Genomic DNA, 27,451 nt, shown 5'->3' on the forward strand with positions numbered 1-27,451 from the left:
TGGCTTCAAACCATACCTAGTGCTTTGTGAAAATGCTACCTAACTACACTCTTCACCATACAGTACATCAAGCATGCAAAACAACACAAGGAAAATAACAATCAAAGAACATGAAGATACAACACAAGACATAGAGAAGCAATAAGACAAGATCACCAATAAAGAAAAGCAATAAGACAAGATCAACAATAACAAGTGTTTAAATAATTTGGCACATGCAATGGTTTGTTCTTGTTCAAAATTCCTCCTCTATGCTTTCAACACTAAACCTACCTCTCAAAAGGAAGGTAGATAGAATCTTCCCAAGTGGAACATGTAGTTTAGTACCCTTACAAAAAAGGGAAAAAAAAAACCCCCACATCCCAAATGCTTATCCATGAGATACAACAAGTAGACAATTTTAAGAAACTTAACTAAGAAATAATAACAAGCTCATGGTTGTAAAAAGTGTAAGCACACATATATATTTGTGTGTGTGTGTGTGTGTGTGTATGAGTGTGTATATATATATATACATATAGGTATTTTTTTAACGTAAGTAGAAAAAAGCACACAATTGTGTTATTTGAAGTATGGGATGATATTAAACATTAGAACAAAAAAGAACTTCTTGGCATTGAATAGACTTTTTGCAATCTTTTTTTTTTTTGTAATGCGAGATTTGTATTTGTACCAAGAAGTGTCCTTACGGATGAGAGCTGGAAGTAAAACTCGACCATGAGACCTTACCCCAAACACACACGCTTCATCAATTGCTCTCACAAACTCTAACCTTTGTATAAACAGGTTGAGACAACAAACTAGCTAACGACTCATGTAGCTCTTATAATAAAAAATAAAATAAATAAATAATCATCTTTAGAATCGAAAAGCTAGATCTCTTTTTTTTTCTACACGGGAATTTTTCCTATTGAAATGTGTTTGCAAGGTTTTCAACTTTTTAAAACATTTATTAAAGTTGTTTTGTCTACCTCCTCCTAATTAAATAATGTGGTAACTCGTTATTTTGAATGTTGGAGTAATGGGAAGCTTTCAGATATACAAATAATAAAGCAACTTACAATATAAGGAATCAAAAAGGGTATGAATAAAATCTCCTATGGCTAATCCTCATCTCAAAGCAAGGTGTAGGGAGCTGCAACTTTAGAGAGAGAGAGAGAGAGAGAGAGAGACACACACACACACACACACACACACACACACACACACACACAGAGCATGCAAAGATTTTGTGAAACAAAAGTAGTTTATCCCCCCCCTCCACACACACACACACACACACACACACACACAAGGTATTTTATCCACACAGCACACCCCACAGAAAGACAGAGAGACAGAAAGACAGAGAGAGGGCTATGGACAGACTAGATCAAGGGGGGGGGGAAAAAAAGGCCCTTTCCTGGAAGGGTTTAAAAAGGTTTGGGCTTTGCTCGCCATTACAAAAAAACAACACTCTCGTGAGTCCTTGCGATGGTGCCTTTGGGCTTTTGCTTGATTCACATTTACAATGCTGGATTTCTTTCACAATGTGTAGGCATTACATTATGCCCCTCCATGCTGTCTTGTATCATCTGTCTTTGAGGCCTTGTGACCTTGGCCATTTCACTAGCATCATTCAGATGTAATACCACCAGTCAAACGGCCTTGCATCCAAGGAGGGGCTAGGGGGAGCATGCCCTACCCATCTTTTTTCCCACTCTGTCCACACATACTTATGGCCCACCTCTTTGCAAACTTAAATGCACACATGTTTGTGGCCCCTCCTCAACTCCTCAACAATGCCACAGTTGGCCTGGGAATGAAAGAGACAGGCAGCCACACTATTACGGTCCTCTATACCACGTGCTTATAACCATGCACACCATAGCCATCCTGTGACGCCCACAGATGAGAAAACGGTAACTGGTGCTCCTTGCTAATCTGCAACACACTTAAATTCATCAAATAGCTAATCAAAAAGGAACTTTGGCTCCCCCATTTACCTGTGCAATCCATTCAAACTTCGATTCCTTGTCACTTTGGTAATATAGTGAATGCAACTGTGAAATTTATCCAATGCAACAACATTCCAATTGTCAGCATACCTTAACAGAGTTCATTACATGATGCAGAGACACTTGATGCCAGATAGAGACTATCCTGGCTTGCCTTAATCTTTCTGTATGAATTGGCTGCTGCAGGGGACATTAAATGTTGGTATGCTTGGACCACACACTGGATGGCATCTAATCGACTTTTAATGGATTCATTAACCCCTAGGCAGCCAAATCGTGAGAGTAACAATCTTTGGCAGCTCTACATTTAAGAACATGAACCCAAGATCAAACACAAGTATGCACATTGTACTACAACCACCCTCAGCCCACAAGAACTCATTGATAAACACAGAATACATGGCTATTATAAAGAGGTGCACTGTAGAATTTCTAGCCACACCATGAGAATCTGTAACCATGATTAGTGCTCAGCCGGCTAGGCCAAAAGCACCCTTTTCAGCCTGCAAAATTGGCCATACAGCAGTCTGTGATACGTGCGCAGCTCTCTAGGCCCTGCTTATTGCAGCACTCAGCCCTCTAGGCAGCTGTTTGTCAATTACACCAACCCACTCACCTGCTTACTTGCCCATACAGATGCCAACATTCAATGGTACAACCCTCATGGCAGCCATTTTTTATTCTGGAAACGTGTGTCTTTCTTTGCATGAGAGAGAGAGAGAGAGAGACAGACAGACAGACAGATTATAACGTCTACCAAGGACCCAAAGGGTCTATGAGACCAAAAGGCAATACATGTGATCCATGAGTAGACTGAATGTCCAAAAACATGGAAAGAAAAATAAAAAACCATCTACCAAGAAAGAGGACCTGCGTAGTACACGAGCCTTGTATGTACAATTAAATAGGCAGACACCATCATGTGTTATCCTCCCCCTAAACAGAGTACACAGTATCAATAATGTCCACCTTTTGTGTCGATGCCTCTCTATGGGGATGGAGTACGTTCCAAATTTGGAACTGACAAGAGAGTCTGAATCTCAGGAGGCAGGGACGTCTGCCAAATAGAGGGACTGTATGCTCTCTCTTGCTCTTTGCCTCTCTAGAGAGAGGGTGCCTAATGCGTGGTACATGGACAACTACGTGGAACAGTGCTGATGATTGATTAGGAGCTAGTATTTGCATCAGTTTCAAGACAGGGTAATCATGCAGTTATCACTTATTGCTAAACCTCTCTGGAGGGATGGTGCCTCATGCATGGTACATGGATGGAGATGAGGTGTACTTAGGCCAGCAACTACATGATTGATTGGGAGCTAGTATTTGCATCAGTTTCAAGACAGGGTAATCATGCAGTAATCACTAATCACTACAAAAACGATAAGATTGGGGTCCTAAACAATCAAACAAACGTAAGGGTACCAAGGTATGGATTGCTGAACTCACCCCAATAAAACTCAAGGAAAAGAACGAGACCACAGCAGCTCAGAAAGAAGGGAAACGGGCAGTCTACCGTGAAGGTAGAACACTCTTTGAGGATTTCCGGAAAGAGAAACCTAAGCCAAAGCCCAAGGAAAAACCAGTACTAAGTGATTTTTATGTATTTCTCTCATAAGTCATTTTGTTCTTTTGTAAACGTTAATCTCTCTCTCTCTCTCTCAGTGCATGTGTGTGTGTGTGTTTTGACTCCACGTGGACGTGGAGCCATGGAGCCATCAGACCCACCTCTTATGTCAAGATCTAGCATGTCGTAGGGGCCAAAGAAGTCCATAATGGAGATCTGAGCGGTATCCTCCTAATCCCACCTCCTTGCATGTAGCCTCATGAAGGCCTCTCTATGGCAGCACAGCTCTAGCAAATGCAACCCAAACATCATGCATCACACATAAAAGAGGACCAAACCCCTCTCTGAAGAGGCAATGGAAACTATATACTTGGGCATAGTCGTATCCCCTACAATATATTCCCTCTGCTCTACCAGCTTATGCATAAATAGATTTCATACTTGTCTCTTGGGATCCCAAAAAAAAAGTGATCTATAAGGCACACGTCGGCGTGACACATCTGTGACCCTAATGTGCGATAACCCTAGAAATGAAGAGAGCTGAGACATTCACGCATGTATCTTCTCCACAGTCCTACTGTAGCTCTAAAGAAGCTTCCTCCTTGACTTCCCCTTCAAGTATGTCACACAATCTTTGCCATGTGCTCGGTGGACCCACACGGGAAACATTGCTCTTAGCTTGGAACTCTTCTTAAAAGAGTCAAGACTTCCACACTCCCCCACTAGAATTGTTATTACCCTATGTCATAGTTGTTTCTCATACTGGTACGAATGGGTTCGTACCATACGGTTCGTACGGTATGAGGTTTGTTTTTTTTTGTTTTTTCCCCAAAAAAAAATCCCTTGAAAAAAAAAAAATCCAAATGCTTTAAAAAAATATAGAAACCCTGCTTAACGAAGATCCCAAATGCTCGCAATACTTCGCAACTTTCATGTCCACTCAGTATTCCATATGGGGTTGTTGAGAGACCTAAAAAATCTGGCGAGGTAGACTGGTAGTGTACACTTGATTGGTAGGATGAGAGAATCTTGTTACATCACTTGGAGATCCCTGGTATAGGTAGGCTAGACAGTTAGATTCTCAAGTTATGTATACGAGGGAGAAGATTTGGACATGGCCATTTTGATCTAGAGAGGAGTCCCTAAACCTATCACCCTAGATGCACTGCTCGTATTTGTGCAAGGACGGTCCCTTAGTCATAAACGCTACACTGGGAGACCTTTGGTATTGCATTACCCATCCACGTTCTTTTTTGGAGACAATCGGGAGATCCAAGTGGGAGAGACACATATCCATGTTCTGGTTCCTCAAGCACTGTAGACTCCTCCCCTCCCAACCTTCCCTCACATTCAAGCTTGAAGCTCCATAGGTTGTAAGTGTAAAAAATAAAAACCGTATTTTATCGTACGGTATCCGAAAATTTCATATCGTACCAAAAATTCCCGTACGGTATTGTATTTTCGTACCGTGACAACTATGCCCTATGTGGCCTTGACACTTCTTCCTTAAAAGTATCCTTCTGCTGCAGGTGTTGTGTCACTCACTTGGGACCTTCCCAAATCTTGAAAGCCGTCGCCACACAAACCACCTGAAAGAGACTCCAAGGGTTTTACACACATCAAACACGTGCAAGGACAGCTTCAAACCATCCACAAACCTGTCAACATGCTTCTCACACTTAATGGACTTCTCAAGTAGCAGTAGAAACTCCAGCAATGAAGTTGATTACCTGCCTGCACTCCTTTGAGAGAAAGCTTCTAAATATTGCATCCATAGTATGGAGGCCATACCAACATGGACCAGCCGGTGCATGGGCAATACAGTATGAGGGTGGAAGATTGACTTGCCCAACTACAATGGAAACAGAGCAAGTGGCACTGGAGAGAACCCACAACCCCTAGACCATGTCAGCTATCTTTTCTTCTCCTACTCTGCCTGGTTGGGAGGAAGGATTTAGCTCCATGCATATGAGGGCACTCTGACGGGTGCCTGACACGATTTAGCTCCATGCGTATGAGGCACTCTGACGCCTGCCTGACACTGAAGAGGACATTTCTTGCCACATCCTTTCCAAACTCTGGGAAGGGGATCTTACAACAGCTTTCACCCATGGAAGATCTCCCTCTTTTACTAGCTGTTGGCGCACAGGAGTCTTAGCAGTGGGGCAGCTGGCTAGTGATGGCTGGCCAACACGCCACCTACGTGCCCCCCAAAAGTCTCAACGGTATTGTCTTTGGGACTGCCGGAGGTGCAATAGATCTGATAGCGGATACTATGAGAGTTCACAACAATGGACAGAGTGGCAGTTCAGTTCATCACTTGGGGCACCATTGCATGGGCCATCGAGGCAGGACCAGCACTCCTTTTCACAGAGAATAGCAAGGGTCATGCATTCAGACTCACACATCTTCAAATTATCACCATAGCCACCACCGAGGTTCCAATGATCCCTTGGAACCCACTGACCTCCACCGACCCATGTCAGCAGCCTAGCAGCCTGTATTTTTGGTGTGCACACTAAAGCAAGACCATAGAGGACATGGTAACCTCTGATAGAAACCAGCCACTTCATCTGGGAAGACATCATCCACACCATCCGGGGACGTTAGGAACACCTACAAGGAGACTTCAAGACGCGCCTTCAAGATTATGTAGCAGTGTGACGAGAAACCCTCCTACGTACTTGGGAGTCCAGATCCCTTCCTCGTTCAGGATGATAACAACATACAGGAAGATGTTCTCTTCTTAGCCCCAACCTAGATCCTATGCCTATATTGCCAGTTAAAAAGAAACTCACCCTTATGAAGGTGAAGGTGGAAGGACCAGTTGACACTCGAGCCCACTTGCAGAGCCAACCATGCTTTTCTTGCTTCAACCTTTACCTCAGCCTATGAATGTCCTGGCTTGCCCATAATATGCATAAAAAGGGGAAAAGTCCACACCACTAGAAGGCGTCCCCCTGATTTATTTCCAACTTTACTTCAAACCCTGCCTTAGGTTGACGTTTAGAGTCTAACCAGGCTTCCTCTTTCCACACCAAGTAAGGTATTTAACAGCTTTTTCACCACACATAATTACCATGCAGCATGCATGCGCGCAAGAAACATGCATCCTCTTTACCAAACAGGCAACAACTTAGTTTCTCACCAGGCTTACTGTTACCACATCAAGTAAGTTATGTAACAGCCTGAATATATTCAGGCTTCACCACATGTAATTAGCATGTGGCATGCATGCGACAAGTTAATGTGTAAAAAGAGACTACATCTTCTTTACCAAACAGATAACAACTCAGCGTATCAAAAGTTTACTAATGTTAGTCATCATGCAACCCACCATTCATGCTAGATGGTTCACATAAAATCTAGAAGTCAAGCTGAATGCAAGAAACCTTCCAGGTTGTTGCATAAGCACATGTAAACACATCCACATATGTGCATGGACCACACAGCCCCAAGTGCACGCACAGCGCGCACACAGGATAAGGGAATCTACATGCACACACCCTGTGCATGGGCCCAAACACACACCCATACACATGCCCGTGCACGCACAGCACACACTCACACACGCCATAAGGGAATCTACACACACACACCCACACAAGCCCTTGCATGGTAGCTTACTCTTCTTCATTTTTCACTCCCCTTTTAAAGTCCACTGGAGTTTGGTAGTGTGGAGAGGAAAACATGTGGCAACCCTTTGGTAAGAGGCAATCTGCAGGTCTAAAGATGTCCACAAATGCAAAAAAGAGAGGGAAAGAGCAGAAATAAACGAGGAGTAGAGGGGGGACGAGATGAAAGACGGGCTATTATATAGACTCCTGCATCACACGTAGACCTGTTATGAAGCAAAAAGGCTATGCCAATGCACCTGCACATGTTTGAGAGAGAGAGAGAGAGAGAGAGAGAGAGAGAGAGAGACCTGTTGTTGCTTGATCAATGTTTGCTATGACTGATGACATATATGGCTCATCTTCAAATCCATCTGAACTCAAGATAACTGCCGATTGGTTGTCATCATGCTCCTCACCCTTTTTACCAACAACATTTCTCGCAAAACATGGAGGAACCTCTATCTGTTCATGGCAAACGAGACTTGTCAACCCCTGCTGTTTTAGATATATGTCCAAAGGATAGCCTGCACTCTGCAGCAACCTTTTCATGCTGATTTGCAATGCACCTCTGTTCATCTCTTCCTCTCTTTCTGGCTGGCTGTTAAGGTCAATCTGTGGACCCTTGCTTGCCAGATGGTGGTCATTCTCAAATTTTAGCTCTCTCGGTGCATAGGGCCCTATGGAGGAGAAACCAAAAGGTATTCCAATTCCATTAGGGAAACCTTCCATTACCCTTGGCAATGCACTAGAGAAGGGTAGAACCATGCCTCCCTCCAAAGACCCACTCTCAGGAAGACCTGTTTCATTTGGTCTTCTTCCTCTGGTGTTTGTTTCTACACCTTCCTTGGCCAAGGGTTGATTTTTTTGGGCGGCATTTTCGGCCTCTCGTTCTGATTGTAGCTTCTTACGACGCAGCATTAAAGTTTGAAACCTTCGCTTCACTGTCATGCACACGTTGCAACCACAATTGGGTTTGTGCTTTGGCCCTTTCCCACTGGGAGGCTGGATGCATACAATACAACTGCAGCCGGGCCTATGGCGAGGATGTTTGGTCGTTGTGGCTGGAGAAGACAATGACAACGCATTATTGTTTCCTTCCACAGTAGCCAAATTAGCTAGGGCCTCCAATCCAGACAACGGCTCGCTTGCCTTGAGTGACTTGACAACCTCCTCTTTCTCAACAGCTGCATGCAGACACAATGCATTAGAGCCACATAACCTATAGAGAGGAATCCACACTAATTCAACCAAACATTTATCTTACATATCCATCATTGGATTGAACAACACCCTCGGGGCGTCATCAACAAAAATTAATATATATCGCCCAAGTGCACTAGAGATGGTTTTCTTAATTAGGTTTACTTAGAATCCTTACATTTTAATGAGGTGTATTGTTATTAGCTTCTAGTGTACTTGACTTACATACACACACACACACATATATATCAACTACATTAACAGCTACTACCAAACTTGTATATATTGGTAGCATCAAATCACATTGGAAAAGGACCTTGTGTGTATACATATATACATACATATATATATATATATATATAGTATGCATGTATACACACACAAATATATACATATATACATGTATGCACGCATATGTGTGTGTATATATATGTGTGTGTAGGTAGGTAGTTATGTATATGCATATGTTTATGTATACGTATATAGAGATATATACGTACGTATGTAAGTATACACCCATGCATGCATATATATGTATGTTTACATTCATATATTTACATCATGTGTGTGTGTGCGCGAGCACACACACAAAAAAGCATGTGCGCGCACACACACACACACAAAAGCATTTTCAATAGACATAATTTTTATTGACCTCAACACACAGGTGATATGGGCATTTTCTTAGAAATGAAGACCCCCAGGAATAAGCCATGCATGCTGAACAAAGGACACAGATACGTTTTACCTTTGATATGCTGCAATAGAGAATCAGACTTGTCCTTTTCCACATCTTGCAGCAAATTACATAGATTCCTGATCGAAAATAATACATCAGGAAAGACCAAAGATAATCTTGCGGTGGCTCCCCTACCCCTCCCCCCGTGTCCCACTTCAATTTGATAATGTAAGAAGACTTACATATCCTTCAATGGACAAACATATCAAAATGCTTGACTATGGTAGAACTTCCAAGAGAAGCGAGAAGGGATTCTTTTTTTCAAGCATGATTCTGCCATTATGCAACCAAAACAGCTTTCTTTTACTCACCCAACAGGACTGGTGGTGGAGACGGTTCCTTTTCCAAAAACAGGAGGTTCCTGGAAATATTCATTCAATGTCAGAGGCGGCATACAAAAGCATGTTTAATAATAACAAGTAAAGAGACCGGAAAGAATGCAACAACTCTGATCCATGGTTACAGATGCTTTAAGCTTTGTTAGCCTACACAAATACTCATCAGCTCAGAAACTTCACAAAATAGTTGAGAAATAAAACTAGGATCTCAGGAGGGGTCTTCCCATAAGTAAGAAATCCAGCAGTGGCCGTCTCGCCCCTTCCACATTCTTGCTTCCCACTCTGCTCTGCTTTTCTGCCCTCAATGTCTCGTAGAGCTGACTTCAATAGATGTGGATCAAGCAGTGGCTGAGGACAGCAACCAGCAAATATCGGTAGCTAGCTCTTGTTCAACGGGCGGTAGCTAGGTGTATCCTGTGGTGGCCAGGTGTGTATAGCAACCGCCAAAAATTAGGAATGGGAGTCATCTCTGATCTGCAGCAAATACAGTTGGCGGTTGAGTGGCAGCCGGTAAGGGTGGCGGCTACAACAACACTGGTATATGGCGCAAGCAGCACAGATGTCTGGCGCTGCAAGAGGCTGAGACAGGCGGAAGCGCTGGCTGCGCAAAAGACTATGTTGTTGGCGTTTTCAAGAAGATGTGCTGGCTGGTGTAGCCAGCAGCGCTGGTTGTTGGCGGCGCTAGTCGACAGCAGCTATGCTTGGTACAGATGGCGGCTGCATAGGTAGCTCTTGAGAGCGATTGACACTCAATAGGCAGTTGTCACCATTTGGCCACCCAATTGGTCCACCCCTGCTTTCTCATCATGTATGTACATTGGATTGGTGTCCATGGCAGTTGTATATGCCGGGGATTGATGCCACTCATGTGATACTGTGGAATTGGCTTTCCGTTGGGACTTGTGCCTCTGTGTACATGCCCGAAAATACCTGGTGGATTGGTGTTCCATTGGGTCTAGTACCTTGTGTACTTACCTTGCCTGGAGCGTCTATTTTGGTATAGTTTCATGAATAGGGATTGTCCATACCAATGCTGCATTGCATAGCATCTTTATGTGCTTGCTTGCAATTGAAATTGCATGTTGTTTTCGTGCTTGCTTGACCAATGTGTAGTTCCAGGTAAGGGGACGCCCGCCCGTAAACCGTGCGTGTAAAACTGTCTGCCAACATGGTTATGTGGCATGTGACAGGTGGTAAGTATTGGTCATAAACCTAGCCTAAGGAATTAGTACTAATTTATAAGTAAGTGTGTACACACTTCATTAAGTTTTGGACGACAAAAACTCACTTATAAATTATGACCAGGTCGGTGTTCACACACATTGATGTACCGAGGTGGACAAAATCCAATGTCCACCACCCAGACCTTATCCCCTTTGTACAAAGGGAGTAACCAGCCATGTGTCCGTTCTAGCTTTGCACCACATAGCATCTACATGACACCTAGAGTGGACAACTCACCACCTCATTCTTCCCTCTCTCTAGAAGTAGGCAACTCCTTCATGAGGCCTCTTGAGCTGTATTTTCTGCACTTTCTCCTTCCCAACTCCATATTCAAGCTTGCTAGGGTGTTTCCCAAGCTTCCAAGAGTGTTTCTGGGTACTTTTCACTCTCCTACACACTCCCAATGACTGAAATTCAGTAAAACAGTCCTCTTTCTTGTTGTAATTTCTGGTCTTTTTGCTGAAAACTTTAATGTCAGCCTTCCTTTCTCAAGTTGAACCATAGGGGAAGCTTTCCCAGGGTTCCCTTCATCCTCTTGAAGACTTTAATGTCAGCCTTCCTTTCTCAAGTTGAACCATAGGGGAAGCTTTCCCAGGGTTCCCTTCATCCTCTTGAAGACTTTTGTCGGCGAAGATTTCAACACTCCAAGCACTTCCATTGCAAAGACTTCTACTGTCATCGACTCTACTTGCAATTGGTAAGCTTTTATGCTTAAATATGGAAGCAAGTAGCAAGAGGGAGAAACCAGATCTCAAGATCATATACCTTGTGTAGTGTTCTCTTGTCCTACGTGCTCTCTTGCAGATTGTTGCTACCTTGTGTTGGTGGAACAATAGAGAGCAGATGGTAGGGAACATGGGCACTTGAGAGGGTAGTGTGAGTTGCAAGTTTACACCGACAACCACTTTGTTTGCAATACTATATTCATATGCATTGGTATGGAAATCTAGCCAGAAATGCCCATGACACTATGTACTTGATTCTCCCAAGATCAATATACTTCATTTGAGGAAGGGGCTGGCCGTTCCGGCTCATTGTGCGTCTCTTGTCAATTCAACAAATTACTTCTTGTATTGAGCATGTTGTCCATTAAATCTTAGTGTATTTAAGTGTATTGATTAGCATTGTGTTCAACCAAGTTGCAGTAGCAACAACAGAAGTGCTGGTTGTAGACGGTGATTCAAAAGGTGCATAGGTGGTGCAGCCAAATGTGGCTCTGATGGCATAGAAGACACAATCTGGCGAAGATGGTAGCGCACTGGTGTAGTACGGAAAAGTGGCTCAGCTAAGGTGGCGAAGAAAAGAATACCCACGCTTGGAAGACAGAGATGATGGTTGATCTTCACATACTTTCAACCTTGATCTCCACACCCACTTGATGATGATGGAGAGGTTGCTCGGAAACTTAATGATAATGATGACAACTTTACTCTCCCAAAGCCTTGTTTAAGATAAAGAGTTCTATGAAGATAGTGATGAAGTTGATGATGAGTCCCACAATGGTGAAAAGGAAGGGGTTCATGCTTCTTTTATATTTGAGAGGATTCTTGCTTTTTGCCAAAAGCTTACCCATGCTTTGCTTTTCCCTTTTTGCCTTTGCTTTTGCTCTTTTTACTTTTATTAATAAAATATTACTCAACTTTTGGTGCTTTGCTTTTTCTTTTTTCTTTTTTCTTTTTTCTTTTTTCAGAAAGAGACTTCTATTAAGTATGAAAAAAACATGCAACAATCACAGCTATAAGCCGGAAAAGAATAGAATCACCCCAATATGTAAGGTGATTTCAACCACTGAGGAGCATCATGATGCCATGTGAGACCTACGGTACTAGAGGAAAAGAAGATGCCATGGTCCCACTCCCGCATAAATATCACGCGCTTCGCCTGCGCAGAACGAGAGGGCCCTTGAATGTGAGCCCAAGTAGCCATAAGAGTATGGATGATATCACCCCATATAGTACTAATGCACTGAGACCCAAAAATATGGACACCCTCAATAGCCTCCGTGCATCTAGCTCTCCAGATCTGCCATGTTGTAATATTGGCAACAATCTCCCAACTGGTGTCAATCCTCTGTTTGGGGGGTGTATACTCCGAGTGAGGAACATCTTGCAATAAACCATGCTGGGCAATACCTCTACGAATGAAAATAGCAGAATCTGTACCACTGCCCTCATAAAAAAGCTGCACACCGGACTGGGAGAGCCAAGAAACTACCCCCAAGTCACATGCATGGCTCGGCCACTCAATTTGCCCATAAATTTGGGCTACAGAACCCCAAATCTGTTGTGCAGTGCTGCATCCCCATAAGCAATGTTGTACAATCTCAAAATTTTCCGCACACCTAAGACAGGAAGGTGCTACACCGAAAACTGATCTCCATTGATTGGTGGGGAGACCACCATGTAAGAATAACCAAAAGAAATGAGAGATCTAGCTCCTTCTGTATGAGTGCTAAAGTCTATGCCAATATCTGCAGTGTATCACTGGAGAAATATCATAGCTCTCCCAATGAGGCCAGAGAGTAGGGATCCTATGCATCTATCGAGTGAGGAGAAGCTTGGCATTCCGAACGGTGAAACTGAAAAAAGGAAGGCTTTTCAAAGAATCGAAGACAACAATCCACTCCCACTCTCCTGGATCCCACTGAAGATATCTGATAGGACTGCCACCATATAACCATAAACACCAAGAGCCATGAGTCACTATCTGAGGAGAAGGGTCAATGAACCAATGCTTCCCCAAACGACCAACAATCCTCACTGGACTAAGCCTAGTATCTGGGATGATCTCCTCCATACTACATCTCCTCAATCTCCCTCCAGGCATGATAGAGTAAATGATGCAATCTGTAGCCTCCTGGCTCGGGAGAGCAATGACCTGCAGAGGTATGCCTATCCTCGAAAAAACTCCCAGCCAACTCGGATGATAGTCTCCATGAAAGGTCCCAAAAAGCCACTCATGCGGAATCGCTGCATCAATTTGATCAATACGAATGCGGGAGCCCCTAAGATGCTAAATGGATGCAGCTCTCTGATCCTCCCAACTGTGCTTTGCTTTTTTGGCTTTAAGGCCTTGCTTTTTAGCCTTAGAGCTGCTTTTTGAGAAAGCGCCTTTTAGCTTTTTGGTCCAGCTCAGTCTCCTCTTTCCAATGGTGCCCTTGGCTCGCGGTCAACCCTGATTGACTTTTTGCTTTTTCTTGCTTTTTGACCAAGAATGGTGCTTTTTCTTAATCAAACCTTATGGACCATGTCTCCATGTCTTCTTCCACCTGTTTGTTGTCCGGGCATGGGTTTCAACATGTGAAATAGAGCTAGGAGGGCCAAATAGTTACAGTTCCTATAGCCAATATACAGAGAGAAGTCCCCCCTGGACTACCTGCATAGGCATGAATACCCATCATATGTTCCTTCCATGGAAGATACTCACAGTATTCAGCCCACACTAAGGTTTTGTCCTGGACCCCTTGCACAGACTTTCTGGACAGCACAAGCATGTCTCACAAGCTTGCAACCAATTCCATGTGAGAGTCTTCACGCCCAAGTGCTTTGAAAACCAAAAAAGCACCTGAATTGAACCACCTGGGGGATTAGGGCCTTTAGCATACTTTGTTATACCATCAATGCATATTAAACATTAAATGCTGGCCACAACCACTTACCATATTCACAAAAGCTGAAACATAAGAATATATCCACAATGCTGAAAATGGAACATACGCACAGGGACACTACACAGGGGCTGAAATGCGCCCCCCCAACCACACCACCCCCCCCCCCTCCCCTCCCGGATGTCTTTATTGACAAGGAGTATTTGAATTGTGCACGCTTTGGGGGCTTCCCAAATTCCGACAAGCCCAGATTATGCACATACAATACCATATACATGATAACCATATACAATGATGCCTTCGTCATAACCATACACATGGTTCAATAAATCCTGGTCGACCGACGACATCCTATGCAGATATTGATTCTTCCCTTCATGCACAATAGGCCTACAAATATTCATCTCTGAAATTGCCAAATATAACCTTAAGGAAAATACCACAATCTCAATTGTAGAGATGGTGGTACAGTCAACAAGCAATCCAGAACAGCCCGCACAGAGGGCTAAACAACAATTAGGGCATCCAGTACAACCAGCACAAGAAATACAACAGGCTGGTACAGTATTTACGGCATCTTGTATAGCCGATACAGCAGGTATAGAGGCTGGTGCGGCTGATACAAAGGCTGATAAAGCAGGTATAGAGGTTGGTACAAGCGGTAGAGAGATTGGTACAGTAGGTACATAGGCCAATACAACAATAGGGAGCTTGATTCAACATTTCTTCATGATAGAATTGCTGCAGCACAACCTGTAGGTATCCAAGAGCACAAATGATGTGGAAGAGACTGGGTGGAGAGGACTGATTTCTGGTTCCCAACGTGAGTGTGTGTAGAGAGTCCATCCATTTGTGTGTGAGACAGAGAGGGCTTGCCAAATAAATAAGAGAGTCCATCCATTTGTGTGTGAGAGAGAGAGGGCTTGCCAAATAAATAAGAGCTGCCAAACTTGCCCCAAATGTGTCTCTACACCTCATGATGCCACTTGTCAGGCTAATGCACACACACTTTCCCCAAATGTATGTCTACACCTCATAATGCCACTTGTCCACAAATGTGACTTCACTTGCTCAAACCACTTGTATAAACAATATGAATACTCACGAGGTGACCAACTTATAAAATCTCCTCTCTATTAAAGTGAATGGGAAAGCCTTTAAAATTGGGGTGCCTTTAAAAGGATAGCAAGTGTTTCACAAGTTTGGAATTCAAAACGATAATCAAATGAACCTACAATCCCTACCATGCGTGCTTCCCACGTGATACTTGGGCTCAAGTGACTATCTTTGCATCCAAGGAATTGTCTCAAGCACCTAGACCAAACTCCGCGCACTTGGCTATTCATATTGGATAATCCCCCATTCCCAAAGCTTGTACTTTCCAAATATTTGGGTGTCCTAGAGTCCACCAGACCCCTTTCAAAGTGGGAAATGTCCGAGCTAGTGACATTTCCCCAACTTCTAAAAAGTTGTCCGCAACTTTAAGTTTAAAGCCATATATCCAAGATATGATCATGTCCCATCAAGTGGGCAAGATAAGACAATCTCATATATCTAATAGCTCGTACAACATTTAGGGCACTTGGTACAGCCGGCACAACAACACAGCAGGTTGGTACAGTATTGAAGGCATCCAATCCAATCAGTACAAGTATAGAGGCCGGTACAACAAGTACAAAGGCCAGTACAATCAATACAAAGGCTAGTACAATAAGTACAAAGGCTAGTATAGCAAGTACATAGGCTAGTACAACCAGTACAAAGGTTGGTACAACAAGTACATACACCATTACAACAATAGGGAGCCAAGAGCACAAACGATGTGCAAGAGAAGGAGTGGAGAGGGCTGATTTCCAATTCCCGGAATGAGAGTGTGTAAATGTTGCATGCGTGGAAGCCTTGCTATACTGATCCACAGCCCTAAGCTTGATTAAGAACAAGATGCTGATTAAACATGATTAAGACAAAGGAGAGAGAAGAGAGATAGTTAATGTCAGGTTATCATGGTACAAAAAGGTTACTGAATGATTGTACACGACCTCTAGCCCCTTCTACATGACTTCTACTGATAGCTACTTCTTCAAAGTGATGAATGACTGAATGTGGAATGAAATGATGACTTCTTGCTTATATATATGCTGAGGTTGCTGGTCGGCCAGCTACTAATGCTGTTGGCCTGAAGCTGGACAAATAATAGGCATTAAATCCCTTTCAATATGCTGTGCTTTACTTCATTGTTGTCCCTTATGCTGGCCTTCATATTGATGATAGCCGATTGGCTGCTAGGGTCCCCTATGGGCTGCCAACTGTTGCTGAATGGCCCTGATGGCTGCCGACTCGGTTCCTATGTTGCTGTGATGGTGATGGTGATGGTGATGGTGATGGTGATGATGATGATGATGATGATGATGATGATGATGATGATGCTGCTGCTGCTGCTGATGATGATGATGATGATGATGATGATGATGGTGGTGATGATGCTACTGATGATAATGATGCTACTGTTGATGATGACACTGATGACCTAAATGCTGTCTATCTGCTGTCCTAACTGATGTCCTAAAAAGGGATTATGATGTTCATGCTGCAGATTAGCCATGGCACGGGCGTGCACGTGACATCCCCTCCCGCTAAACTTGATGATGGGGTGGACACTCTGTCATCTCCACTATGTTAAATCCACGCTCAACCTCTTTGGTATAATCATAGAGCTCTACCCTATCGTGATAGTCACAAGATACATCACGACTAGACTAGAGGTAATTAGGCAAATGGAAACTTCTTTTGAATAGAACATTAGATGGCTAAGACAACTACCAGTGCAAGACTGCCCACGCACATGCTAGGGAGGGCATCACCTGGTGGGCACCCAATCCACCTCAGTCAAGCCCTCCCTCTCCAAAAGGGTGGCACCAACTAGCGAACTTCCCACATCATTACTTTTAACACCTGCCCTGTCCACACATACAGGCATGCATGCACATGGGATAATTTGGCCCATCAACCCAGCAAGATTCCATACCATATGCCAAGGTTCAAGGCTCACAGCTCAAATGACTCCCACAAGGAGGAGTCTCAATGGTATACACAAGTAGCTCATCCTTTTTTGCTCTAGTTGTAGGCAATTAATTGGCTATGCTTTCCATCGCCCTCTATTTTTGTATACACAATGCACAGGCATCGGTATTGCAGGAACAAAATAGCAGATCATGAATTATAAGACTAAACCGTATCTAGACAACTATTGAAAGTCTTAAAATATGCAATAAAAGATCTGTAGGAGGTACCTCATACTCCTCGAAGTCATAGCCCTCAATTGTAACGATGCTTGGAGCCACATTTGGTGGAGACTGCAGCAAGTTCTGTGCTTCTTCCCAATTCTTCTTGAACTCCAATCTCTCAGCATCTAATCGTAGTTTTTTGTTCTTTGAACTGATCTCCTTAGCTTTTCTTTTGTCACTGATGAGCGAAAAATCAAAGGGATAGTCTTCTCTTGTCTTGGACCCCAACATCCCAGTTTTATAAAATCCATAGCCAGTGTCCACCGCCTGCATAGTGAATTGTCCAACGTTCCTGTTAACTAGAGCCTTACTGGAGCTTTCCACTGACTGTGACTGAAGGCCTGTAAGACTAGCAACAGGGGGAAATTTGTCCATGTTGCCGGAGGAGATCAAGCTCGGAGATGCAGTTGAGATGGAGCCCAATGTTGTGAGTTTTGGTGTCTCCTGAAAAACGAATGCATGGATTTTCTTGTAAGTAAGAATCATACAACTGAACCATGAATTTTGTCCGCCAACCAGATGACCAAATCTGTTGGGAACAGAATGTTCCACTACTGACACTTGAAAAAGCTTCTTTCAACAAGAGTGTAAGGAACCAATGACAACCCTGTTAGGCCCTTAAGTGCATTATAGCTAGAAAACGAATCAACTATTGGTGCTTTAGGATGTCAAACCTCTGCAATTGATGTGTTTGGTGCTCTCCTATAACCCATCACAAGCTTCCCTTCAGGATTAAGTCTGCTAAAGATTACTGCATAAACGTACACACCCAATTCATGATCAGGAGTTGATACATGTGAAGGCTAACGAAAGGCACAAATTCACTGTAAAGAAGTGCTCATATGAAAATTCTTGTCGTGCATTCTGAGTGTAAAATACAGATTCCTTTTTTCCATATACCTGTGTCCCCAGCTTGCAAGTGCATTGACTGGATGCAAGGTGTGATCCCCTCTAGAACATACATGCGGCTGTTATTATTGGGCCAGAAACGGAACTGGAAAACCCACTCTTTCCCAGAAATATCTTGAACACTCAAAGGCAAGCCCTCTGCTTGTGAGATGGGTGGGAAATATGCCTGTTGCAAGATGTATATGGGGATTTTAAAATAAGTAATTAGTTTCAAAGAACTTCGATGTTTCTGTAAATGGTATCTCAAAAATTAAAAGCACCTACTTCTGCACAAGCTTTGGGAAGAACAAGCCTTCCAATTCGGCCTGCGTCACTTGCACTCAATATTTTTTCAAACAGTGGCGTGATGGAGGAGTTTGAGCTGTTTTTCTCGTCAAAGAATACAACTCATGAACCTGCAAGATTTTAATAGAGCAGACAGCTTGCATTTCTTAACAAAACACTGTAAAAGTGCTAGTGCAATGAAAGTGTGAAAGGACAAGTAATCCTACTCTTAACTTAATGTAAGTACAACGTAATGTTCAGATGTACAAAAGGTGATCGATCTACTGATCTCAGCCCAAGTTAAGAAATCCTCTACTGGTCCAAAGTAAACTACACTACCCATTTATAGGACTCCACAGGCCTGCTTAATAGGGTCGGCCGCAAACACCCAGCCTGGTTTTACCTGCCCATTCACACTGGGGGCTTCATACACCTCTGCACGGCCTCCCTGCCCATGTCCGTCCTGGCCATGGACACTTAAGCGCCTTCTCCTAACTGGCCTCGCTGCCCACACTGCTGTCCGGCTTGTTGCCTGCTGTTATGTGCCTTATCTCATCACATTCTCCCCCACTAAAACTGCAGCTCTCCCCAACTGGTGTCCAAAAAAGTGCGACGTACAAAAGTCTTTTCAATCCTCATCCAAGATATTGACTGGCCTGAGGTCTCAAAAACCACTTTGCATCCACTTCAGAGGCTGGCATTCCGTCCTCACCTTGTTAACACAAGGAACCTCCTAGCATAATTGCCGAGCACGCATGTTACATGCGGAAGCTCTGGGAGTCTTCTTTCAACCCTAAACACCATATGAGAACATGCTGATGCAAAATGCATGCGGAAGAGTGAGAAGAGAGAGAAAGAGAGAGCAGAGTATTCAGAATATTCATATATGTGCAAAAAGGTACAACTGTCTTGCAGCCCTTGGCTGCCTTCCATGACAAGGTATAACACCTACTCTAAGCCTATGTCTAGACCCAGCCCCAAGCTAGGGCTGAATGAATCAAAACAATGAGCATGAATGCATTTTATAGGCTGGAAACTGACATATGGAACTGGTCGGCCAGCTCCTAGATAAGCCTTATTCAACTTGCTGCAGCCGACTGGATATATTCCTGAAAAATACTGGCCGACAGCCCTTCATGTCCAATAGCAGTCAATCACCTGCCAAAATCAGCAACACAAGTTCCAAATCTCTAGTTCTAATCTGTCTTCATCTGGTTACTCTCCTCGGTATTAGCTCTCAGCTTAGCCAGTGCATGTCTTGCACATGACATCCCCCTCTACTAAACTTGATGACGAGATTCCAATCTGTTTCTTGGATGACTGTGATCATCCCATTCTATTCCCAGATTCCCCTCTATCATCCTTCCTACACTGGCAACCTTTTCACTGAACACCCAGCTTGGTCTCCAAATCCACTCTTAACTCTGATGAAGATCTATGCATCTCTTCCATCCAGTCTCCATTCCGTTCGTGCCCTGTCCCTAAACACTGTCTTTGGTCTTCTTTCCTGAGAAATGAGTCTAGCACTCTCACTCCACCCCTTGGAGGATCAACCTCCCCTAGAACCGTTGCCTGAAAGCCTTTCCTGGTGTGTCCCAAGTGGCATCCGACTCACAGCACTGCCATCCCCTTGGGCTTTGTGGAACAACACCAACCAACCTCCTAGGAGTTCTTCGTTGTCTTGTGTTCCTTGCCTTGGGCCTTGTACCTATGCACTTTCCTATACCTTGGACTTGCCTTGGGCCTTGTACCTATGCACTTTCCTATACCTTGGACTTGCGCACCTTCATCTGGGACTGAACCAATGTTTAGCCTTGCTGAGCCTGATGCTCTAATACCAATGTAACATGCGGAAGCTTCATGGTCGAATTGGTAACTTCAATGCTCAGAATTCAGCAATCTTTCACGACGAATATAACGCACAAAACTAAAGTAGATGTGCAGAAAATAGAGAGAGAGAGAAAGAAAGAAAGAAAGAAAGATATATAAAGCGTCTACTAAAGACCCAATGGGCCTATGAGACCAAAGTGATACAATAATGTCCATGGCATATCTCATCATGGAATGGAAAATAAAACAGAAAGAAAACATAAACATAGCTATCTCACTGGGGTGTTAGAAAACTGTCCATGGAAACTCATCATGGAATACTAAGAACATAGAAACATGAGAGCAACATCAGCTCCTAGTAGATGGTATACCACTCTCCAAAATATCCAGCATGGGGCTAATGAGTATGGCCGAGAGATGTCCCTCAACTATGTCATGTGGAAAGGTAGCTCGATGGCGGTGGAGCATGTCCTGGATCTGGAGTTCATGAGGTGATCGTGGCCGACGACCGAGGGGCCCGGGGCATCGGGCATGCTGGAGTGCGGAGGCTCGGTTCGAGGTAACTCCTCTCGAGCGAGGTAGGTCCGGAGCAGCTAATGGAGGGTCCACAAGATTCACTATATCGAGATCTGGCTTACTGCTGGTCGGCCAGCTCTTGGACAAGCCCTATTCAACTTGCTGCAGCTGACTGGATATATTTCTGAAAAATACTGGCCGATGGCCCTTATGTCCAACAGCAATCAATCACCTGCCAAAATTAGCAACACAAGCTCCAAATCTCTGGTTCTAATCTGTCTTCATCTGGTTGCTCTCCTCAGTATTAGCTCTCAGCTCAGCCAGTGCATGTCTTGCACATGACAACGCACCTCGTGATGACATACAAGCCACCTCTTGACACCTCTTGATGAAGTACAAACCTTTAAGGATAATCCTCTCCCTAGCAAGTTTGTCTCAATCGCCTCTTGAATTCTCCTCCCTCCCAGAAGTCACTCAAGCACTTTCATCCACTAGTGCACCTGCTCCTATTGATCACCAAACCTCTCTTTGCACAACCCAATGCAGTCCTCTGGATGAAAACAAATTCTAGATTTTGGCACTATTGCAAGACCATCAACTAGACCCTATATGCACCTGTACTTCCTTGGTCGTGAATGCCAAACCAACATCCACCAACTCCATGATGGGCTTTGATGCTCAATCTTCCCTGGGACACCACCCTATGGAATGTACTCTGGAAATAAACTCTGTGATACAAAGAAATAATGGTCACAGCCATTGCCTTACAGTATCCAAGGAAACCGTTTCCTCCTCGAGCGAAGGCACATTGACTATCTTATCCTCCAGTGACGACACACCCACTAGTATATCCTCCTGTGATGAAGACACATCCGCTAAACATTGTCTTCCTCACATCCCCACTGGCATGTCCTCTTGTAATGGCACAGAAAGTAAAGAAATTACTATTGATTCTCCACCCAAATCCTCTGATGATTGTAAAGACGCTTCCTTATACCACCAGCTAGAAACTTCTTCCTTCCATGATCATGGCCTTGGGGAACCCTCCACTCTCTTGACAAGCTCTTGCATGAACTCTCCATAATCTGGTGGATGGTTCTCCCAAGTACTTAGAACAAAGTCTCTTGTGGAGCACACTTACACCTGTCACAATCATGGATCCCTATGTTTCCCAGACAACCCTTTGCAATGTGCTCCATGGAGACACGAGATCATACTATTCCTAAGGAAATCGTTAATGACAATGGTCCCTTAATAGAACTATTCTTATGCTCTATGGTCTTAACAGATATATCCTTGGAAATCTCCTTGCCCTTTCACAACTAGATTATGTCCCTAGCTTGGAACCTTCCTAAGCCTTGAGGGTGGTTGTATCAGTAAAAATCACATCTGAGAAAGACTCTGAGGCCGATGTGCACGAACATTCATGTGCAAGGACAGCTTCAAGTCATTCTCATAATGCTCTACCTGCTACGAGGCATGTGTAGTAACTTCTTGAAGCGGACCAGATAGTCAATTACCTGCTCACGTTTCTTCTATAAGAGGTTCTCCCATTGCTTTCGCAATCCATGCCTCCATGGCAGTAAATTCCTATAAGACTACTCGAGAGCGTTCTCCACCACATAATGCTTTAGCTAATGTTTCCACCATAAAAGCAAGGCCCAGTCGCGTCACTATCCGAGGTTGTATGGAGCTAAAAATCGGGCTCCACAGTTGTATGGAGCATGTGTAGCAGCTTCTCGAAGCAGACCAGGTAGTCAATTACTTGCTCGCTTTTCTTCTATAAGAGGTTCTCCCATTGCTTTCCCAATCCATGCCGGTAATCCATGGCAGTAAATTCCTTCAAGACTGCTCGGACTGTACCATCAGAAATATACTGAATTTCCAGCCATATCTTTCTCTCTACTCTCCCTTCTGTCTGCGTTTTTGCATCAGCATGTTCTAAGTAGTGTTTAGGGCTGAAAGAAGACTCCCAGAGCTTCCGCGTGTTACATCCCCCTCCCCCCCCCCCTCCCTGCGGCTGAGCGGTGGTGCCCAGCCCCACCTAGTCGGACGGGCAGCTTAGCCGGGGTCGTTTGCCCCCCCCCCCCCTTCCCCCAAGATCATGGCGGCTGCAGCAAGCGCTTCAGCGTTTATGAGAACATGCCTGCCCGACCAGCTTTTATGAAGTATATGCCAAGAAGGTGTCAGAATATGCAGCGGAAATGATAACCAAACTTGGGTAGACAAGAGCAAGTAGACTGCAGAAAATAAACAGCACAAGAAACACAGAGAGATAGGTGTGTAAACTCTTCTCTATACACAAGATCCCGAGAAAACTGAATGAGAAAGTGGTGGGGGCAAGGGGCCTATGAATACATCCCTGGGAGGGCAGTCGGCCAGCATCTGAAGTGCCCACGACTGCTGAAAATGTCCACGACTGCAGAAATGCGGTCGGCCAGCAGATGTATGCCCACGACTGAGTAAAAGTACAGTCGGCCAGCAGTCCAGTAGCCCACGACTGATAGACATGCAGTCGGCCAGCACTGGAGTGCTCCTGGCACCTTCTGGCAACCCTCCCACCACTAGAAAAAATGGGAAAAAATAGGGAAAAATACAGGGAGTGGAAAAATGATAAAACACCTTATACAGGGCGGGCACACCCACAACAGAGGCCCTGGTGTATGAATATAGATAGGAGATGACTTCTAACACCCCCTCTCAGCTCCTGGCTGTGAAACCAACCCAAGGGAGCTGGAGTGCCGCCTGAGCATAGCCTGAGGTAGAGACTTCGTGAAGAGGTCCGCCGCATTGTCCTCCGTCGAACAATAAAGTAGCAAGATGTCACCAGCCAAGATCTTCTCACGTACAAAGTGATACTGTATCTCTATATGCTTGGTCCGGGAATGGAAAACCGGGTTCCGAGCAATAGCTATACAACTCTGGTTATCGCACTGGATGACTGTGGGCTCCCTCTGTGGAAACCCAATCTCGCCTAGCAGCCTCCGCAGCCATACAACCTCACAAGCAGCACCACAAGCAGCCCGATACTCTGCCTCTGTCGAAGAAAGGGCAATAGTTGGCTGCCTCTTGCTGCTCCAAGAAACTGCTCCTGAGCCGAGGGTAAAACTGTATCCTGAAGTAGATCTCCTCGTGTCTGGATCTCCTCCCCAATCTGAGTCACTCCAACCTTGGAGCTTGACTCCATTCCCTCCTGTGTAAAAGAGTCCCAGATCCTTCGTACTCTGCAGATACCGCAAGATCCGCAATCCTGCGTCCCAATGAGACTTCAATGGTGTCTGCATAAAAGAGCTCAACAGCCCCACGGAGAAGCTCAAGTCCAATCTGGTGTTCAGCAACCAGATCAATGAACCAACCAACTTCCGGTACTGCGAGGCATCAACTGGCTCACAAGGATCTGTAACGGTTAACTTTGTGTTCGGGTCCATCGGCGAAGTAATAGGCTTGCAGTTCTCCATCCCAAAGGCCTCAAGCAACTCATGAACATACCGCTGCTGAGAGACGAAAAACCCCCTCTGGGTCTGCCAGATCTCCAATCCCAAGAAGAAGTGGAGTAAGCCTAAGTCGGTCATCTCAAACTCCTTTGACAAGGCAGCCTTCATCACTCCAATGTGCTCCACATGACCGCCGGTGAGAATGAGATCATCCACATAAAGGATGATGAGTGTGACCATGCCGCGTTCCCGAAAGAGATACAAGTTCGGATCTGCAACCGATCTCTGAAATCCAGTCCGAATAAAGAAGGAATCAATCTTCTGATTCCAAGCCCTGGGAGCCTGCTTAAGACCATACAAGGCCTTACGTAACCTGTAAACCATCCCTTCCGATCCTGGAACAATACAGCCGGGAGGCTGCTCAACGTACACCTCCTCCTGCAGGTCACCATTAAGGAACGCAGATTTTACATCCATCTGATACACGGGCCACCTCTGAGAAGAAGCAAGGGCAAGAACGGTCCGAATCGTGGTCATCCGCGCTATCGGTGCAAAGGTATCCTCGTAGTCGATGCCTGGCCACTGAGCATAACCTTTAGCCACAAGCCTGGCTTTGTGTTTGTCCACCGACCCATCAAACGCGTATTTGGTCTTAAAGACCCATTTGACACCAATGACTGACCGCTTCGACGGCCTTGGTACCAACTCCCAAGTGTTGTTCTTCTCGATGGCATCAAGTTCCACCTGCATGGCTTTCCTCCAAGTATCCTGTGAAAGGGCTTCCTTTACGGAAGTGGGCTCTTTGTCCCGCATGATACGAGACATCAAGGCATAGTTCACGTGAAGAAGCTCCGCAGTGTTGCTTTTATCTCGGACTCGATGTGATCTTCGAGGGCCGTCCTCTGTGGTCCACTCGGAGGGTAGCTCCGTGACACCTGACTCCCGAAGGGTGTCTAACAACCACCTAGGTACTCGAACAAATCGTGGAGCCTCCTGTGGTCGCGGGGGCACAACTCCAGCTCTGCGGGCTCAACCTCCTGTGTGATAACTGAGGTGGATCAACGGGAATGAAAGACTGGGAATCATCATCAGACTCCTCTGGATCTCCAAGAAGTGGCGGCTCCTCGACAGTGGATGCTGGAACATGCTCGTCAAAGACCACATCCCGGCTGACAACAATCTCGTTCCTCTCTGGATCATACAACCTGTATCCCTTGGAAAGAGAGTTATACCGCACAAATATCAGCTTGCGGGACTTGGAGTCAAGCTTCCCCCTCTGCTTCTTCGGAATATGTACATACGCGTCGATTTCGGTCCGATTCTCCAGCTCGCTGAAGCTCCCGCCCCCCTCCCTGCTCGCGCTACCTGCACACCTGCGCCCCCCGCCTACCTGCCAGCTCTCTCCTCGCGCCCCCCCTCATTCCTCGCGCCTCCCCTTCTCCCCCCCCGCCTGCCTTCGCTACTACGCCCCCCTCCATCGCTGCACCACCCGCCGCCCCTCCTTTTGCCCCCCCCCCCCCCCCCCCCCCCCCCCCGCCCCGCCTGCCTTCGCTGCTGCGCCCGCCTCCCTCGCTGCATTGCCCGCCGCCCCTCCTCGCCTTAGCGCCCCCCCCCCCTTCTTTCGCGCCCACCTCCACTCTGCAACGCCCCGCCCCCCCCCTCCGCCAGCTCTTTCTCCACCCCTCCCCCCCCCCTCCGCCAGCTCTTTCTCCACCCCTCCCCTCTTGCGCGCAGCTCCCGCCCCCCCCCCTAGGGTTTCTCCTTCGCCGTTTCACCCCCCCCCCCCTTTTTCTTGCTGACTTCCGCCCCCCAGGGGGGTTTTTTTCCTTTTTCTCCGGCCTTCGTCTTCCGCCTCTCTGTGTGCAGCTCGGTTCTTGCAGGATCTCCGCTTTCGCCTCGCCTCGCCTCGCCTTCGCCATAGCTTCAGACTCTAATGGAGGCTCCTCCCGCCCCGCCTCAGAGGGACTCATCCGCAGCCCCCGCGCCCGCCCCTGAGGACACGACACCCCCATGACTTCAACATGCTTGAGGACCCGGCCGATAGGGTGGGAGGCAGTCATGTTACAGTGCACGGCACGGAGCTTGCAGCTTGGGACCGGTTTGGCAGCATGGGGCCTTCTCCCGCTCTCAGGACAGTCTTAGTTTCTCTCGGTCGGATCGCCGGCAGGGAGGGACTAATCTATTACGGATTGATCGCTTTTATGTGGGCGACTGGTTAGGGGAGCGAGGGGGCTCCGTCGGCATTCTCGCTGGCACCTCATTTTCAGATCATTCGCCAGTTATCTTGACATTGGAGGAGAGGACACGGGAGCCCAGCTTGCAGTTGAGGATCCCAGAGAGGGTACTTACAGATCCCAGTCTCGCTGAGGACATTGAGAGGATCTGGCATGATAGTCAGTGCTCTGACCAGGATGCAGCAGGCCAGTGTGCCCAGGGACTCATCGAGCTTAGCTCTTTTTTGCACGCTGCAGCTTTGACACGGCTGGGAGAGATTCGCGAGCGGGTGCATCGGCTGAGACGCAGCCTTGCTTCGCTACAGCGCCTTCAGGAGCAGCAGCCTGCATGTGAGTGGGTGGCGTCACAGTTGAGCCAGGCACGCCAGGAGGTTAGAGAGGCAGAGGAGCAGAGACATGAGTTTTACTATCGTCGTCACGCCTCTCAGTGGACGCAGCTTGGTGATAGAGTGACTGGGGAGTTTTTTGAGATCACTAGACCCCGCCATGCTTGAGCAGGAGTCCGTCAGCTTGGTAGACCGGATGGATCGGTAGCTACTGAGCCCGGGGAGATCAGAGCCATTGCCACTGCATTCTAGCTTTCAGCGGAGCCAGCCACTGAGGATCGAGATGCTTGCAGACAGACTGTGTGGGCCCATGTGCAGAGGAGGGTCACAGACCGTATGCGTACAGTTCTTGGTGCGCCTCTTTCAGA

At 45.8% G+C, this 27,451-nt stretch overlaps 1 pseudogene across 1 annotated transcript in view; it reads right to left on the bottom strand.

The window, feature by feature from the left end:
• Nucleotides 1-1,380: 1,380 nt before the first annotated feature.
• The window catches only part of LOC147637005 (B3 domain-containing protein Os07g0679700-like), a 35,288-nt pseudogene continuing 9,217 nt past the window's right edge, over nucleotides 1,381-27,451 (bottom strand). The window contains exons 2-9 of the transcript XR_015266376.1: nucleotides 18,744-18,840; nucleotides 18,471-18,645; nucleotides 18,245-18,321; nucleotides 17,577-18,014; nucleotides 9,429-9,478; nucleotides 9,127-9,194; nucleotides 7,487-8,362; nucleotides 1,381-1,923 (exon numbers count right to left, since the gene is read on the bottom strand). The product of XR_015266376.1 is annotated as a B3 domain-containing protein Os07g0679700-like (transcript). The remainder of the gene's footprint in view (nucleotides 1,924-7,486; nucleotides 8,363-9,126; nucleotides 9,195-9,428; nucleotides 9,479-17,576; nucleotides 18,015-18,244; nucleotides 18,322-18,470; nucleotides 18,646-18,743; nucleotides 18,841-27,451) is intronic.

The sequence above is a fragment of the Cibotium barometz genome, chromosome 7, assembly GCF_041138505.1.
Source record: "Cibotium barometz isolate CiBa-2024 chromosome 7, ASM4113850v1, whole genome shotgun sequence".
NCBI lineage: Eukaryota > Viridiplantae > Streptophyta > Polypodiopsida > Cyatheales > Cibotiaceae > Cibotium > Cibotium barometz.